Genomic DNA, 18,641 nt, shown 5'->3' with positions numbered 1-18,641 from the left:
ACCGAACTCATGCCTTTTCCATAAATATAGGTGTGTGTCTAGGAGAAACTGGAGTTTTCTTCTTGTGTGGAAAGGATGCGTATTTGTGTTTACCAACAAACTAGACTGGGACGTGGACATTAGTACACCTTTTTCCTAAAATAGGTGTTGTCAGTGGAGAACATACCATCCCTGTTCCTCTCATGGGACATGTTCAGAAATGGGCACCAATCCTAGTCCCACTATTAGTAATCATGGGGATAGGAACTGCAGTTGGAACAGGTATAGGTGGAGCGACACACTCCATAATACAGTTTCAACAATTATCAGAAGAGCTTCAAGAGAGCCTGAATCAAATTGCTGGGACTTTGATAGAAGTCCAAGACCCGATAGATTCTTTGGCAGCAGTGGTCCTACAAAATCAACGTGCCATAGACCTCCTAACAGCCGAGAAAGGTGGTTTATGTGTATTTCTGGGAGAAGATTGTTGTTTTTACATGAATAAATCAGGTGTGGTCAGAGACGTTGCCAAGGATTTACAGGACAGGGCTTCCAAGATGAGTCAGAGGTTACGAACAACTGACATGTGGTTTTCTTGGTTGCCTGGATCCGGCTGGATAAAACAAATGTTATTCTTGTTGATATGTGCTGTAACAGGCCTAGCTTTTATTCCTTGTATAATTCCTCTGCTCAAACAGCTATCAAAGAGAGCAGTAAAGGAACTGCAATCTGAAAAGGAATTAGTTTTGATGGAGAGCCTCATTGATCATCAGGTTAGCCCCAATTCCCTTGATGAAGATAAAGACTCTGAGGCAGACACATATGTAGATATTGAACCTGGGAAGGAATGGAGAGAGTACCTCCAAGGATTAGGGGAATGAAGATCAAGAAAAACCTATCCCTTGCATGAATTAGTCATATTTTGCTAGATATTATATGTTTGCTTTGTTTAATTAGAAAGTATAGAATGTTATCTACTATGTAGGGAATGGTTGAAGTTTCTGCATGGAAAAACTTCAAAAGGGGGGAATAATGTGAATAAGGTAAATAAAATAGGAATCATACAGAGTCAGCTACATGGACTCTAAAGGACCCTCTCTATTCACATTATTATAAGGGAAAAACGTGCTTAGCCCCATGAACTCTAAAAGACCCTCTCTATTGTAAGAAAGAAATGTGCTGGTTTGGAAGAACAATATTTGTTTGGAAGATTACACTAAGTCAGATAAATTACATCCTGGGCAATATATATATATATATCTTCTGAAGGGGCCTAGTTGTCAAGGATGTAAGGACATCCATATGGAACCAAGGAAGGCATAAATCTATGCATCAGCAATCACAGAACTAATAAAGGATGTTTAGCTACGATAATCTTATGAACTAGAAAATAATATAGGAATTTAGTAATTAGGAAATGTCAATTATCTTATAATGGATGTATGTTAACCATATATGGAAAACTGCTGTGCCAGCAAAGTCCTTTGTCTTGGATATGTATAAAAGCAGTCCTACCAGGGCTCTTTCTTTGTTCAGATAGCAAGAACCAATCTGCCTCTGAACCTTGCGCAATAAAAACTGTCTCTGGCTGACCCAGGAATGTTGTTTGGTCCTATCATTCCATATCACTGCTGTGTGCATGGGTTGTCTTTGTGTGTGTGTGTGTGTGTGTATTTTTATATTTCTATTTCTGTAGTTTTTAAAATCTTTATACAATCTTATTTTAATAAAATTATTCAAACAAAATAGAGAAAGAGAAAAGATGAGAAAGCTGGGTCTGTCCAGAATTATTCATTTGCCTCACTGAGGTCCCAGACAACAGTCAATTGTTAAAAGATGAATGAATTGTAAAAAGGATCCAATTCAACCCATAAAACAGAATCCTTACGGATTAACAAACACCGGTATAGAATAATTCTCAAAATCTACTGCCCTTTAATGATTTTCAAAATTACCGGGAACCCTGTTTAGCAGAAGACAGCAGAACCTGGGAGAAATGTACATCGGAGCAAACAGGTTCTTCCTAAACACCAGACAGAAATCAGGAAAAGGAAAACCCGGTTAGGGAGCATGCATCAGACTCTCTGATGAAGAGAGGTGAAAACTGTTGGAGATGCCTATTTCGCCCTTCACTTCATGTAAGAAGGAAGTGTCTGCCTCTGGACACAAAGCGTGTTTTTGGCGTGCAAGGCATTTTGTCTGATAGGTATTCATCTGGTGCAGAGAAATTGAGCTTTGTTCCTATCCACGAAAGCCTCTGTTTTGCTTAGTTCACTAGGAAATCAGTTGACCTAGTGCCGGTTCTCTAGACAACAGGTTTCTCTTCTGTTCTATTTTGACTGAGAAAATATGGATACTTCTACATAGTGGTGAAATCTAAATTTTTTTGCCACCTTTGAAGGCAAGTCTGGCTTCCTGCACTGTTCACTAAAAACCTCACCAGTACTGCTGTGCACACGGATTTTGTGCGTGTGTTTGTGAGACTTTGCTCCTAGTCTTTCGCAGCAGCCCATCCCCAGCTGCTCATCTTAAAGGTGCCTCACCTCACCCCTGCTGCCCCAGGAAGGGGAGAGGGCACCTCAGCTGCTCCGGCTACCCCGGAGACCCCCGATCAGCCTTCCCGGGAGGCGCAACAGGTGAGGCGGTCATTGCCCCCAGCAGGCTCAGAATGGCAGTGCCTAGATCCGCTCCAGGGCCTTTAAGAGCAATGGAAATTGGCCATCACGCCGCATGACCCACAGCCCAAGGAGTGCAATCTGGGGGTGGCTTCCGCCAGCCTGGCCCACGCAAGGCCAGAAGGGGTGAATTCCCCAACTCCTGTTCGGCTGGCTGGGGACAGGACGTCGAGCACAGGCTGCTGCGAAAGACCAGGAGCAAAGTCACACACACACACACACACACACACACACACACACACCGCACTTCCTTCAAATGGAAAAATGACAGGAGCGAGCGTGTGTTTCTTTTTGTGCTTTCTCCTCGCGTTTTTCCATTTGGAAGACAGAGAGGAGGAGAAGGAGGAAGACAAAGGTGACGATCCCAGGCGCGTGAAGCAAAGCATGAAAATCCACAGCAGGAAGCTCGGGGTGAATGAAAAGGGGGAGCAGCCGAGCACTTTGTTTCTCTCTCCCCCCCCTCCTCCATCATCTCCCGGACTGGGTGGCCGAGGTGGAAAGGCAGGCAATCTTCAGGTCTAGGAGGCGTTGGGTCTGGCTGGGCAAGGAGGGTCAGGCTGGTCAGGTGCTGATCATCGGAACCTTTTTTTTTTTTACTTTTTAAAGCATTTTTACTAGTTAAAAATGTTTTAAAAAGTAAAAAAAAAGTTGGCCATGCCCACCCAGTCACATGACCACTACCAAGCCATGCCCACCAAGCCACGCCCACAGAACCAGTGGCAAAAAATGTAGATTTCACCACTATATCCAGTCCTCTCAATTCCTGACAAATAGATGGGGAAGAAACGAAGGTAGTGAAAGATTTTATTTTCCTGAGCTCCAAGGTCACCACAGATGGGGACTGCAGCCAAGAAATTAAAAGACACTTGCTCCTAGGGAGGAAAGCTATGGCAAATCTAGACAGCATACTAAAAAGCAGAGACATCACCCTGCCAACAAAAGTGTGTATAGTCAAGGCTATGGTATTCCCAGTTGCAATGTATGGCTGTGAAAGTTGGACCATAAAAAAGGCTGAGTGCCAAAGAATTGAGGCCTTTGAACTACGGTGCTGGAAAAGACTCCTGCAAGTCCCTTGGACTTCAAGGCGATCAAACTGGTCAGTCCTAGAGGAGATCCACTCTGACTGCTCTTTAGAAGGCCAGATCCTGAAGATGAAACTGAAATACTTTGGCCACTTAATGAGAAGGAAGGACTCACTGGAGTAGAGCCTAAAGCTGGGAAAGATTGAGGACAAAAAAAGAAGGGGACGAGAGAGAATGAGGTGGCTGGATGGAGTCACTGAAGCAGTAGGCATGAGCTTAAATGGACTCCAGAGGATGGTAGAGGACGGGAAGGCCTGGAGGAACATTGTCCATGGGGTCACAATGGGTCGGACATGACCTTGCAACTAACAACAACAATTGGAGTGGATATATTCATTTTTTCTCTGCCTGGGGTTTGCAGATTTTTTGCAATCTACATTTAGGCCATACTTATTAGTATGTTCCAGAAAACATCTACTTCTGCTTCATTGACTATGCTAAAGCCTTTGATTGTGTGGATCACAACAAATTGTGGCAAGTTCTTAAAGAGATGGGAGTACCAGACCATCTCATTTGTCTGTTGAGAAACCTATATGTGGGTCAAGAAACAACAGTGAGAACTGGACACGGAACCACTGATTGGTTCAAAATTGGGAAAGGAGTCCGGCAAGGCTGTATATCACCCTGCCTATTTAACTTATATGCAGAGCACATCATGAGAAAGGTGGGGCTAGATGAATCAAAAATTGGAATTAAAATTGCCAGGAGAAATATCAACAACCTCAGATATGCAGATGATACCACTTTAATGACAGAAAGTGAAGAGGAACTAAAGAGCCTCTTGATGTGGGTGAAGGAGGAGAATACAAAAGTTGGCTTGAAACTCAACATTAAGAAAACTAAGATCATGGCATCCGGCCCTCTCAATTCCTGTCAAATAGATGGGGGGGAAATGGAGGTAGTGACAGATTTCTGGACTCCAAGATCACCGCAGATGGGGTCTGCAGCCAAGAAATTAAAAGACGTGTGCTCCTGGGGAGGAGAGCTATGGCAAATCTAGACAGCATACTAAAAAGCAGAGACATTGCCCTGCCAACAAAAGTGCGTATAGTCAAGGCTATGGTTTTTCCAGTTGCAATGTATGGCTGTGAAAGTTGGACCATAAGAAAGGCCTTTACGGTGCTGGAGAAGACTTCTGCGAGTTCCTTGGACTGCAAGGTGATCCAACCGGTCAGTCCTAGAGATCAAACCTAACTGCTCTTTAGAAGGCCAGATCCTGAAGATGAAACTCAAATACTTTGGCCACCTAATGAGAAGGAAGGACCAGGGGTGAAATCTAAAACTTTTCCGTACCGGTATTGTGGACGTGGCTTATCTGGTGGGTATGGATTAGTGGTCATATGACTGGGTGGGCATGACTTGGTGGTCATGTGACCGGGTAGCGTGGCTTGGTGGTCATGTGACCGGGTGGGCGTGACCAAGTCAACGACACTTCTTTGCCCTTTTTTGACCTACAAAAAGAAAATATACCAATTATTTCATGCAATTAATACTTAAATAAGAATAAATGAAGTACACAAAACAATAAGAGGTATACAAATACTTACTCTGTTCCCCCCAAAATAAGATAAAAGCCTGATAATAAGCCCAATCAGGCTTTTAATAACTTTATTGTCATTGTACGTGTATACACAGTATACCCATACAATGAAATTCACTTAACACCCAAAGACCAGGTCCAACATACATAACAATCCCCAAACACACTCCCACCCACCACAATTCCCCACCCCTAAACCACCCAACATCCACACAACAGACAAAGTAATACTGTCCAACAGCTCACTGATGGTGGCCCTTTAGTTCATTGTTGAGTGCAATTATTGCTCTGGGATAAAAACTATTCAGAAAATGTGTGGTCCAAGTTTTAGTTGTTCTGTATCTTCTGCCAGAAGGCAACAGTCCAAAAAGATTGTAAGCAGGATGGGAAGAGTCTCTGCGAACGTTATGCAACTTTCTCAAACAGCGAGATTCGAACATGTCGTCCAGGGCTGGTAGCTGGAGTCCGATGATATTCTGGGCAGTTTTAATGATTCTCTGTAGAGCTTTTTTGTCCGCTACAGAGCTGCTCCCATACCATGCAAGAATGCCATATGTCAGGACACTCTCAATGGTGCTGCGATAGGACAGAAGTAGATGCTGAAATAGATTTATTTTCCTGAGCATTCTCAAGAAGTACAGACTCTTCTGTGCCTTCTTCACAAACATGTTAGCATTCATAGTCCATGAGAGGTCCTTCGAGATATAAATGCCCAGAAATGTAAAACTACACACCCTCTCCACCTCCTCACTATTTATGCACAATGGTAAATGTACATCTCTCTTCCTCCTGAGGTCAATTATAAATTCTTTAGTTTTTTTGGTGTTAAGTGTAAAATTATTTTCTTTACACTACAATGTCAGCCCTTGTACTTCCTTCCTATAAGCAGACTCATTGTTCTTATTAATGAGCCCCACCACTGTTGTGTCATTTGCAAATTTAATAATTGTGTTGGTGTTATACAATGGGGTGCAGTCATGTGTGTATAAACGCTTATTTCAGGGTTCAAAAAAATATAAGACAGGGTCTTATTTTCGGGGAAACACGGTACATAAGAGCAATAAAAGTGTTGTCTTCGACATCGCTTCTTGCACCAATGATAATAATGACTTACAAAAAGAAGATATACCATGATATACAAATTTAACTATTTAATATGCATATAAGAATAAAAGAAGTACACAAAACAATAAAAAAAACAATAAAAGAGGTACACAAATACCTACATAAAACTGTTAGTCATCTTTAGCTATAAGATGTTTCCACATAGCTATTTCAGTGGCACTCTCCTCACTTCCACTTTTCCTGAACTTGATGCCCGGATCATTGGCTGAACGATAGTGTTCTCTGAACCACTTTTTCACTGCAGGAATAGGGTCCCATTTTGGAAGAGTTAGGCCAGTAACGCTGATGGTCATGAGGTTGGTTAAATTGGAAACGGTTAGGCGACTTCTGCTCTCTGAAGTTCATTTTCGAAAAACCCCTTTCTGCTTTTGCAGAACTTACTGCAATTGTTCTGACAATATCTTTTGTTTTTTTAATACTGTCAGGAATTGCATACCCCTTCGAATCTTTTAACGCATTCTCCACAAAATATCTATATTCGTTGATGTTAATGTTGTAATTGAATATGTCTCCAAATGTGTGCAGTTGTTCTTCAGCTGCTGTCCATTGAACGACTATTTTCTCAAAATCCCAGTACTCTGGCACTAAAAAATGTAGAAACTGTAGTTTATTTGTGGTGTCTTGCAATTGGCTACCAGTTTTTAAATGTTCACAGTCCATCAGTCATTTCTGCAAATGTTTTATGCTTCCTAAAAGTCTTTCCTGATGAAGTCCAACAAATTGATGATTTTCTATGAAGTTTATATTTCTGAAGGTTTCTGAAGTAATTAGTCCATCAACTTTTGTTTCGTATGGGCCCTTTCCCTTTGTAAGCAGTTTAAATGCTTTTATTGATCTTCTTACCAGTTTTTCAGCCTTTATTATGTCCAAATTGCGTGCTTGCAGTGCAATTGAAAGAAGTGAGATTTCTTCAAGAATATCAGTCATCAACGCCAAATCATTTAAGAAATATTTATTTTCCAGCCCATCTTGGCCCAAAAACTCTACCAATCCTTATGATGTTAATGTCAAGTTCTTTCAGATATTTCGTCAAGTTCAATTCGGTTCTTTTTGGATTGCTGAAAAATGGAGCATATCTTATCAATAAATATTTTTAAATGATTTACTTGCTTTATTTCCTTTATGGCATCATCTAAAACAAGTTGGAGGCAATGGTTCAAGCAGTGTCATATGATGATGTTTGGAAACTCTTTTGCTAATCTGATGCTCACTCCAGATTTTCTCCCAAGCATAACGCTGGCACCATCAGAGCAGAACGCTATTAAATTTTTTTGTAGATAGTCCTGGGTAAATCCAACCTTATATAAACTTTCAAAAACTGCAGAACATATTGTCTCTGCATCTTGTTTCTTCAATTCAACAAGCTCAACAAAAATTGTTGGTGGGTCCTCTGAGTCCTCAACTTTTACGAACACTATCAAAACTGGTTTGCAGGATACTGTTGAGGCTTCATTAATGATCAGACATATTTTCAAATTCTGTTCAATGGTGCTGGTAAACATTTGGGTTTTAATTTTGTTTGCAATGTACTCAACTGTTTTCACAATTGTTGGCCTTGAATGCAATCTTACTCCCAGATCTACTCCATTTTCAGTTTGTAATTCTATCAATTCCTCTATGCTTGAAATTGGTCTGCATGCTTTTGCCAGGCTGTAAACAGTTTTGAACATTTTAGAAGTGGTGCCATATTTCTTTTTAGAAATCTTGTCCATTGCTTTTGTTATGGCTTCCTGCTCTGCTTGCTTTATGTTGTCTCTACAAATGGTGTGTGATTTTGATATGAAATGTTCTCTCATTTTCTTCCTTAGAGATGCCTGCTGCACATCCTTGTTTTTCCCAGCCGCCTCAATCTTGAAAAGCTTCCACTCTTTGGACACATGAATACTGCGCTCTATTGCAAAGTCATGTTTCACACAGTACTTGCAACCTAGTTTCTTGTTTGAAACTTCCAACCCATCATATTTCTCTTGGAAGTTGATGTACTGTTGCATAGTCCAGCAGTCTGGAAGAATGCTTTCACTTTCAGATGTGGCGGGTGACTCAATACTTGGCTTGCTTTCTCTGGTTTCAAGTGGTGAAGTTTGTGGTGCTTGGGATAGTTTTGGATCATCCAAGGCCACTTCTGATGGTTGTTGTACAAGTTTTGGTTTCTTGGCCAAGAAACCGATCAAAGTCTGTTGCCTTTTCATCCGTTAAAGGCAGCTGCTACTGCAAAAGGAAAAAAAAGGAGCTTTGTTAGTTGAGGACACACAATGTAAAAGCACACAAAAAGCTCAAAAATCAACTTTCACACTTTACACACACACAACACAAAAGAACACAACTGACTTACACACAATGAAAAAACAGCTGCACTTCATCCAAAATGGCCCGTGCAAGAAGCAGGAACCTCACAGAGCCACAAAAAGCTCAAAAACCAACTTTCACACTTTTTCCACACAAAATGTCACATACAGCTGTGAGATTTTCTGTGTTTGTGTAGTGAGAGTGAAACACTACAGAAACAAACAAAATGTCAAAAAGCTGCAGAAATATTTTATTGTATTATTTTATTTTATTTATATTTTTACATAAAAGCAGCTAAATTTAAAACTTCCTAAATTTAAATGGCTATGTCTAAAAAAAAAATTCCTAAAAAACCCCCAATTAACTATTTTTTAAAAAATCCCACCCTCAAAAAACCAGTTACTTACCCAATTGAAGGCACAAAGCAGGCAGGCAGGCAGATTCAGTTGCTTGCCGATGAAATTGTTTGCAGGGATTGCAGCAGGTGAAGCAAGGTAGGCATTGCAACCAGAGGCTTGGGATTCAGTCCAAAGAGTGAAGGTAAGCAAGCTGGAGGCTGGGGATAAGGTGGGTGGTTAGCAGGCCAGGCAGGTGGGCCCGGGGACCTTGGGGGCAGCATGAAGACCCTTGGACCCTTTTCAGTCTGGCTTCAGACCTGGCTACAGCACGGAAACTGCTTTGGTCACACTGATGGATGATCTCTGGCAAGCCCAAGATGGGGGTCATTCCTCCATCTTGGTGCTACTTGACCTCTCAGCGGCATTGACCATGGTATCCTTCTGGGACGACTAAGGGAGTTGGGAGTGGGAGGCACCGTGTTACGGTGGTTTTCCTTCTATCTCTCTGGTCGGTCACAGTTGGTGTTGGTAGGAGGACAGAAGTCGACCCCTAGGCCCCGCATTTGCGGGGTGCCTCAGGGCTCGGTCCTCTCTCCCCTATTTAACATCTACATGCAGCCACTGGGTGAGATCATACAATGATACGGGGTGAGATATCAGCAATACGCAGATGATACCCAGCTGTATATCTCTACCCTGCATCAATTCAGTGATGCAGTGGATGTGATGTGTCGGTGCCTGGAGGCTGTGAGGGTCTGGATGGGAGTCAACAGGCTCAGACTTAACCCAGACAAGACCGAATGGCTGTGGGTATTGCCTCCTAAAGACTATGTTGATTGTCCACCCTTGGTTCTGGGGGAGGGAGAAATTGTCCCTGTTGTGTCTTGGGATCGGCTTGCCTGTGCTTCCGGGTTGCAACGGCCCCACCCTGTGGTTATTTGTTCTACTAACAGCTGGCCGGGGTTTTAGGCCCAATCAGCTTTGCTGGTCAATTACTCCACCCAGCGGCCAGCCTGTAGCAGCAGCCTTAACAGTATATATTCTTGGTCTGTTTCTGGTTAAGTAAGCTTGTTCTAGCCTTTTACTACTTGCTTTTATCATGTAATAAAGAGATGCTGAAGTCGCTTGGAGTTGCCTGGCTCATTGGAACCACTACATTTCACTGGCGACGAGGATGGGATGTTGAAGGAAGCGGCTTCCTTCCATCCAGCAATTCAGAGCTGGCGGTTGCTCCAGGCTGAATGGCCATGAGCTCCTCGAGGGAGACTACGAGCACTTCCAGTAACACTGGTACGTCTGCCACCTTGCATGCAGGTGCCCTTGCCATCCCGCCCCCCCAGTTGGGGTTGGCTGGTGCGGCGGCATTGTTGGAGTTTGACATACGCCGCCTGGATACGTGGGAAATATGCCAAGCGCGGCTGGAGTCCTTTTTCCGGTGCTATGGCATTATCGATGAGGGTGCATGGCGAGACTGGTTCCTGAATTGCTGCGGAAATGACTTGTGTGGGCTAGCGGTGAGACTTGTGCACCCAAGGAAAGTGGATCAGCTCCCCTACTCTGACCTGGTGGGCGTTATTATGGCCCATTTAGCACCTAAACCAACGTTGGTGTTTCGGCGGGTAGAGTTTTTTAATCGTAGGTGTTTGGTTGCTGAGCCAGCCACAACGTTTTTGGCAGAGTTGCGCAAATTGGCTCGCTGGTGTGAATTTAATGACTTGAACGAGGCTTTATTTAACCAGTTTATATGTGGACAGGCAGACAAGAAGTTGTTGAGGAAATTTTGTTAAAAAAAGATCTTAAATTGGAAGATGCCCTGGCCATCGCTATCGCGGCTGAGGAGACGGCCCCAGAGGCCCGGAAGGGGGGAACCACGCCAACACCCAGTTGGGTGGGGTTTCATCAGGAGAGCCCCGCAGAGGATTCCGACTCGGGAAGGGAGGACGTGTGATTGATGAGGCGTGGGAGTGCCCCTTGGGCCGGCGGAGGAACGGTTCGGAACAACGCGTCGGAGGCCATTGGACATCAGTGTGGCAGCTGTGGTGGGGATCATCTACGGAGGACTTGCTGGTTCTGGAACGCTAAGTGTCGGCGATGCGGGAAGTTGGGACACATCGCCCGCACATGTCGAGCTAAGGGGGGTCGAGAGCAGAGCCCACGACAGAGACAGACGGCGAACGTCGAAGTGGACACGGCCTGGCCTCAGTATGATCTCTTGCAAGTATACAGCCTTAGCTCAGAAGCCCCGAGTTCCATCAGGGTAGTAGTTAACATTGAGGGCACAGCGTGTCCCATGTTCTTGGACACGGGATCCCCCGTGTCCATTATTTCGGCTAAAACACTCCGGAGTATCTGCCCCAGAAAGTTGTCCTCACTTGAAGCCCCCCCCATTCAAGTTAAGAGACTTCCAGAAAAATCCCATAGCGTTGAAGGGGGTTGGAACATTCGAGGTTGGATTCAAGGGGGTCCGACAGAACCTCGAATTGTTTATAACTGAAGGGCCGTATACAAGCTTATTAGGCAGGAATTGGATGGGCCCTCTAGGCATTGAGGTGACCGGGGTGAACATGATTAGAACTGCAGACCCGGACTTGGTAAAGGTCTGCGTGGAGTTCTCGACTGTATTTGATGGCTCGTTGGGGTTATATAATGGCCCTCCAATCTCCCTTTGGTTGGACCCGGCTGTGAGGCCCATCAAACTTAAGGAACGCCAGGTCCCCTTTGCCTTGAAGCCTAAGATCGACGCTGAGTTGGATCGGTTAGTTGCCCAATGGGTCTTGGAAGAGGTTCCTCACGGGTCTTGGGAAACCCCAATTGTGACCCCAGTGAGGCCAGATGGGGCGGTCCGCCTCTGTGGGGATTATAAATGCACCCTCAACAAGGCATTGCCCGACCACGCCTATCCAGTTCCGGTCATACAACACATCCTGGCTACGTTAGCGGGGGCTAAAGTCTTTGGCAAGCTGGACTTGGCCCAGACATATCAACAGCTGCAGGTCGATGAGGCAACGGCCGATGCACAGACGATCGTTACACACAGGGGTGCTTTTAGGGTGAAAAGACTACAATTTGGGGTTAGTGTCGCACCCGGGATTTTTCAGAACTTAATGGACTCACTTTTGAAAGTGTTGCCGGGAGTAACGCCCTTTTTCGACGATGTGCTAATCTCCGCCCCGACGTCGTCAGAATTCGTCACCCGACTAGGAGCAGTGTTGCAAAGGTTTCAGGCGGCAGGGCCGAAAGTTAAACGAGAAAAATGCCTTTTGGGGGTGGAGCGAGTGGACTTTCTGGGGTTTACGGTTGACACCAGTGGTATCCACCCGGCACCGGAGAAGATACGGGCAATCTGCGACGCACCTGCCCCCACAAGTAAGGCAGAATTGCAAGCATTCCTCAGCCTTTTAAACTTTTATCATGCTTTTCTACCTCACAAGGCGGGGGTCGCGGAACCCCTTCATAGACTCCTGGACAAACAGGCCAAGTGGACTTGGGGCCCGCGGCAGGAAGCAGCGTTCTGGGCGGCCAAGAAGTTATTGATTTCTAACAACGTGTTGGCCCATTTTGATGAGTCGCTCCCGGTGGTTTTAGCGTGTGATGCATCCCCTTATGGGGTAGGGGCCGTTTTGGGCCATGTGTTGCCGAATGGGAAGGAGGTTCCGGTAGCGTATTTTTCACAGACCTTCTCGGCAGCTGAATGGAACTATGCCCAAATAGATAAGAAGGGCCTAGCGATAGTAAAGGGGGTAAAAAAGTTCCATGATTTCCTTTACGGCAGGCCCTTCACCATCTTAACTGATCATAAACCGTTGTTGGGACTTTTCGCATCCGATCGCCAGACGCTACAGGTACTCTCACCCCGGGTTCTTAGGTGGTCCATATTTCTGGCTGGGTATCAGTACTCTCTGGTATATCGGAAGGGCAAAGCCATGGGGCATGCTGATGCGCTGAGTCGCCTTCCATTACCAGAGAGTGGGCCTGACCCCGCCCCGGCTCATGTCGTAATGCTCCTGGAGGACCTCCCAGATGCGCCCCTCCACGCCAAGGACATTGCAAAATACTCATCTAGGGATCGAGTCATCTCCCGGGTCCTGGACTGGGTGGGGAGGGGGTGGCCGGAGGCCAAGCCGGGCCCAGAGTTTACGGCATATGTTGAGAAGCAAGGGGAGTTATCAGTGCACAAGGGGTGTCTGTTGTGGGGGTGCAGGGTGGTGGTTCCACCCCCGCTACGCAAACGGGTCATGGAAGCGCTGCATGAAGCACACCCCGGGGTAGTGCGAATGAAAGCCCTTGCCCGAAGTTATGTGTGGTGGCCCAAGATCGATAAAGAAATTGAGACGTGGGTTCGGGGTTGTGTGCCCTGTCAGGAGTCACGTCCTGTTCCGCCCTGCGCTCCAGGGCAGACATGGGAGGACACCCGGAAACCATGGTCCCGTCTCCATATAGATTTTGCTGGGCCAGTACGGGGACAAATGTTCTTTATAGTGGTGGATTCCCACTCGAAATGGTTAGAAGTTGTCCCTGTTTCCACCACGTCTACGGCCGTTACGGTCAGAGCTTTGAGAAAGCTGTTTGCCACTTTTGGGCTGCCTGATACGCTTGTGTCAGACAATGGTACAGCTTTCACGTCAAGGGAGTTCTTAGAGTTTATTCAGAAGTACGGTATCCGACACATACGGTCGGCGCCGTTCCATCCTGCCACGAATGGTCAGGCCGAACGTATGGTGCGTACGGCCAAGGAGGGGCTCAGGCAATTGGGGGATGGGGACTTACAACATCGTTTAGCCCAATTTCTAATTGCACAGCATATCACCCCCTGTACACCCATTCTAAGGCCCAATATGGGGAATAGGAGAGCACCCAGGGGGTTCTTCCCTGGGGACCCAGTATATATTCAGAACTATGGAATTGGCCCAGTTTGGTTGCCTGGCTATGTGGTACAGGTCAAGGGGCCCACCTCATATGAGGTTTCCACAGAGCGGGGGGCCATCTGGGGACGTCATATTGATCAGTTGAGGCAGAGGGTAATACCTCCAGAGGAGGAGACGGAAGTGTTGGAGCATCCGCACCTCCCAGAGCCACAGCGGGAACTTGCCCTACCCAGCCCTGTAGGGCTGGAGCAAGAACTGGCAAGGTTGGAGATCCCCGCTAATTTGGAGGCCAGTCGATCTCAGCCGGAGACGGGGCCGGTGGATGTGATCGTGGAACCCCCAGTGGCTAAAACTCCAACTATTACTGGGGAGGGGGCCACCTCCCCAGAAAAGATCTTGCCACGCAGGTCGTGCCGAGAACGGCGGTTGCCCACATACCTTAAAGACTATGTCTGCGGGGCAATTCGCACTTAGAGGGGAGGAGTGTTGTGTCTTGGGATCGGCTTGCCTGTGCTTCCGGGTTGCAACGGCCCCGCCCTGTGGTTATTTGTTCTACTAACAGCTGGCCGGGGTTTTAGGCCCAATCAGCTTTGCTGGTCAATTACTCCACCCAGTGGCCAGCCTGTAGCAGCAGCCTTAACAGTATATATTCTTGGTCTGTTTCTGGTTAAGTAAGCTTGTTCTAGCCTTTTACTACTTGCTTTTATCATGTAATAAAGAGATGCTGAAGTCACTTGGAGTTGCCTGGCTCATTGGAACCACTACATTTCAGTCCCCCTCAGAACGGGCTCACAATTTGGGTGTCCTCCTAGACTCACAGCTAAGATTAGAGCAACATCTGAGCTGTAGCTAGGGGGACCTTTGCACAGGTTCGCCTGGTGCACCAATTGCGACCCTACTTGGATTGGGAGGCTCTCCTCACAGTCACTCATGCCCTTGTCACCTTGTTAGATTATTGCAACGCACTCTACATGGGATTACCCTTGAAAGGTGTTCGGAGACTACAGTTGGTCCAGAATGCAGCCGCGCGAGCTATCGTGGGTGCACCTAGATACACACACATTACACCAATACTCCGCAAGCTGCACCGGCTCCCTATTGGTCTCCGGGTACAATTCAAGGTGTTGGTTATTACCTTTAAAGCCATACATGGCTCAGGGCCAGGTTATCTTTGAGACTGCCTTCTACCACATAGCTCCCAGTGACCGGTAAGATCCCACAGAGTTGGTCTCCTCCGGGTCTCATCAGCTAAACAATGCCGGCTGGCGGCATTGCTACCAGTTCAGCAAACAAATGGCAATCATCGCTACCGGTTCGGCTGAACTGGTCCAAACTGGTAGCAATTAACCCCTGGAGAAGAGCCTAATGCTGGGAAAGATTGAGGGCAAAAGTTGAATGGGACGACAGAGAATGAGGTGGCTGGATGGAGTCACTGAAGCAGTAGGTGTGAGCTTAAATAGACTCCAGATGATTGTAGATGACAGGAAGGCCTGGAAGAACGTTGTCCATGGGGTTGCAATAGGTCGGACATGACTTCGTAACTAACAACACCATCACCCAGCCAGGGCTGATGGCATATAACCGTGATGGCAAACCATAGGTGGCATGCGTAGCCATATCAGTGGGCACACCAGACTCCTAGAGAGACTCTGGAGGCTAGGGATAGCAAAAAACATCACTTCCTGTCCAACCGGAAGTTGGGAAATGGGCCATTTTTGGCCTCCGGAGAGCCTCAGAGGTAAGAAAGAAAAAAAGAAGAAAAGAAAGAAAGAAGAGAAAGAAAAACGGGCCTACCGGGCCATCACATGCCAGGAGTGGGGGGGAGGGGGGTTTTGCACACATGTGCAGGATGGGGCGCATAGAAGTATGAGTGTGGGCATGCGCAAACCTCCCCTGCCCCCCCTCCTGACACAATGGCAAAAAGGTTAGCCATCACCGGCATATAACATTTGCCCTGTCCCCGTTCCTGTTATATTGATATACAACTTAGTACAGCCAGTGGTATTCATGCAACTAACTTGGGAGCTGGAGGTAGGTGACTGGTGGCCAAGTCGCATGAGTAAAACCCATCTGATCAAATGATCAGAACCAGCCTTATTCAGCCATTTGTTCAAATGTCATCTTTTGAACCACCTGCCTTTAAAACAAGCCAGTTTTCTTCATGAGGGAATTGAGGTGAAAAAGACTAGGTTGATATGTATTCATTTAATACAGTTGTAAGAAATCCCAAGCGGCGGGAAAAGGTAATAGTTGGGAGAGTATCACCGTCAGGTGACAAAGGAAACGCTCGAACTCTACTGCGCTGGGGAGAAGGGGCGGGAGGGGTAGACGGCTGGGTCAAAATAAAGCCTGGTAATTGAGTGTTAATTGACCCTGAACACTCCCTTTTCCCAACTTCCCCTGTAAAATAATCCTCCGATTAGAATACAGCAGGTTGGGGGTCCTGCCCCCGTGGCGGGTGGAATAGAGTTAGCGGAATTTTCCCCGTTCCGGTAACCATCTGTGGTATTTCCCACTCTCCCCCCCCCCCCCGCCGATCTTCCCTAAAAGTTCCCAAAGCCCCCGAGGAAAGAGACAAAGCACGTTATTCTGCACCACCGCCGAGGAGAGGACGGGCCGAAGGGAGGCAGAGCGCGCGGGTGGTTTACTCCGGTGTGGTTTTTTTTGGACAACCTCCACATTCCGCTTACCGACACCCTCGCTTTCCCACCCTCAGCTCCTGCCTGCTTTACGAGTGCGCACACGCAAACGTCCGCTGCTTCTGGGGAGCAATAACGGGAGCGACAAGCTGACCGTCCACCAGAGGACTTCAGTTCGCTTTCCTCGCTGCAAGCAGCCTTTGTTCTCGGGCCGGATTCCTTGCCGGTGAGCGGTTGCCTTCGTTTGCTGCTGCTCCGTGGAAGTAGCTTCTCTGCTGTAGGTAGTTCCCCGCTTCCTCAGTCTGCAAAGTAGTCTGAATTTAGTGGAACGCGACTAGCCGAGAGATAGAGAGCTGTAGATAGATAGCCGCCGAAGAAAGACCCGAGGGGGCATTTTCTCATCACAACGTAAGTTTGTACATCCAAAGTCTGAGCGAAGTGATGCAGGGGGTAGAGAACTCACGCGAGGTATTTACTCGGCATTTACTTAAAGGGATAGCAGACTTGTACTACCAAGTAAGAAAAGTCTAGCTGTGCTGTGTTATTTTTAAATTTCCACTTATTTTAATGAGAGACAGTTTCACCTCTGCTTGATTTTTTTTTCTTGAAATTGCTAAGTTTTAACTATCTGCCTTATAAAATGTAAAGGCGTGTGTGTGTGTGAGAAACTAAATCTGCGAACTATATCTCTAAGATTTGAACTGGTGTCATTTAAATGGTCTTCCAGTCAATAAAACTGTTGTTCATACACTGCTTTCAATTATGCAAGAAAACCACTAACAGTTGTGTTTATAGAATGTTTCTGTCATATGAAATGAGCATTAGGAGCTGCTTTTAGCAACAAAATTGGCTCTTGGGTTAATAATTAAGCTACATCTGTGAAAGAAGAATTTTCCTTAAGATAGTTTTCTTCATAATAAATTTAATCAATATTTTCTTAATAAATGAAGAAATCTTCTGATTTCTGTTAAGGCACATGCTGAATTTCCATTAATCTAAACAGCTGTTTGCTAACCAGGATTATAAATTTTCTTCAGATGTGCCTAAACTTAAAGTTTCATTTTGTTTTTTGTACAATGCTTACTTTGTGTCATCTTTGTATTAAAAAAGCCTCTCATTGTGCATGCTGTTTAGTCTATTTATAAAAGAGAATTTGCTTAGATGGAACTGAAGACTAGGACCAAAGATTCTTCAGATCTAAAATTGGAATGGTGCTTTGTGGAATTGTGCTCCTAGTATAATGTTCAATGTTATTTTAGGGTATTTTCATATCCAGAGCTGTTTGGAGCTAGAAATATACTTCTGTTCTTCAGGTTCTAATGACAATTGTTTGTGATTACAGAGTATCTTTTCTAGGTTGTATGAATGCTTAATTCCAAGTAAGGACACATATTGCTATAAATGTACTTAGAATTCCAGAAGTGGTTTAATTAGAAAGGACCAGTGTGACACATTACCTGAATAATCTTGGCACCATGCAAGATCTCTCATAAATTGATTCCTTACAGACTGTCAAATGTATATGTGATATTGAATCATTAAACAGCATGTAACAAATTGAAAATGAACCAATGTGCAAAATTCAGCCCAGTTCAACCAGAAAACCCTCTTCTGACCCAAGTTATAGGAAAAATGTAATAAACTAAAATCTAAAGCTGAACCATTTACAGAGGTGAGACATCATGCAAGTGCCTTCTTGTCTATGGAACTCATGGGATGTCTTGGATAACACATATCAGTTGTCCTTGTGAGTTCCTGAAATCAAACAAGGTAAAATATATATTAAATGATAAAATAGTCTCTTGAGAAACTTTAGTAAGAACTCAAGATCTTACTTTCTTGCCATATGCCCTAGTTAAAAGAAACCAAACAGATAAAGTACATAGCTGGAAAACCTTTTAAATAGAAAAAAAAATATTGTTTTCTCTCTTAGTATACATTGAACAGTTGGAGAAATTTCCCCTATATCAGAGTATATTAGCATTGCATTTCATACTTTATCAATAATATGCCTTACTCATCTGGGAGCAGGTGCTAACCACTTAAGTAGAGTTCAATTGTATAAATGATGGGCTTAATTATATACTAGTAAAAGTTACTCTATCTCAGGTT

At 45.3% G+C, this 18,641-nt stretch overlaps 1 protein-coding gene and 1 pseudogene across 41 annotated transcripts in view; one reads left to right on the top strand and one right to left on the bottom strand.

Moving 5' to 3' along the window:
• PALLD (palladin, cytoskeletal associated protein) overlaps positions 1-18,641 on the top strand; it is a 456,066-nt gene that overhangs the window by 115,716 nt on the left and 321,709 nt on the right. For 4 of the 40 annotated variants that reach the window (XM_087875199.1, XM_087875194.1, XM_087875171.1 and 1 more), the window contains exon 1: positions 16,446-16,937. The exons of 10 other annotated variants lie outside the window; for them this stretch is intronic. The gene's annotated coding sequence lies outside the window, so the exon portion shown is untranslated. Of the gene's footprint in view, positions 1-16,163; positions 16,938-18,641 lie in introns of those variants that run through there. 26 more of the 40 variants (XM_087875185.1, XM_087875179.1, XM_087875176.1 and 23 more) reach the window with 18 other exon arrangements.
• On the bottom strand, positions 7,738-9,228 carry LOC117680137 (E3 SUMO-protein ligase KIAA1586-like; annotated as a pseudogene). The gene is made up of 2 exons (XR_015729225.1): positions 9,095-9,228; positions 7,738-8,609 (listed from the first exon to the last, which is right to left on the bottom strand). The product of XR_015729225.1 is annotated as an E3 SUMO-protein ligase KIAA1586-like (transcript).

This window comes from Pantherophis guttatus, chromosome 8 (assembly GCF_059756535.1).
Source record: "Pantherophis guttatus breed Tessera chromosome 8, ASM5975653v1, whole genome shotgun sequence".
Lineage (NCBI taxonomy): Eukaryota > Metazoa > Chordata > Lepidosauria > Squamata > Colubridae > Pantherophis > Pantherophis guttatus.
Note: the sequence above shows the minus strand (reverse complement) of the source record. Positions and strands in the feature narration are given on the sequence as shown.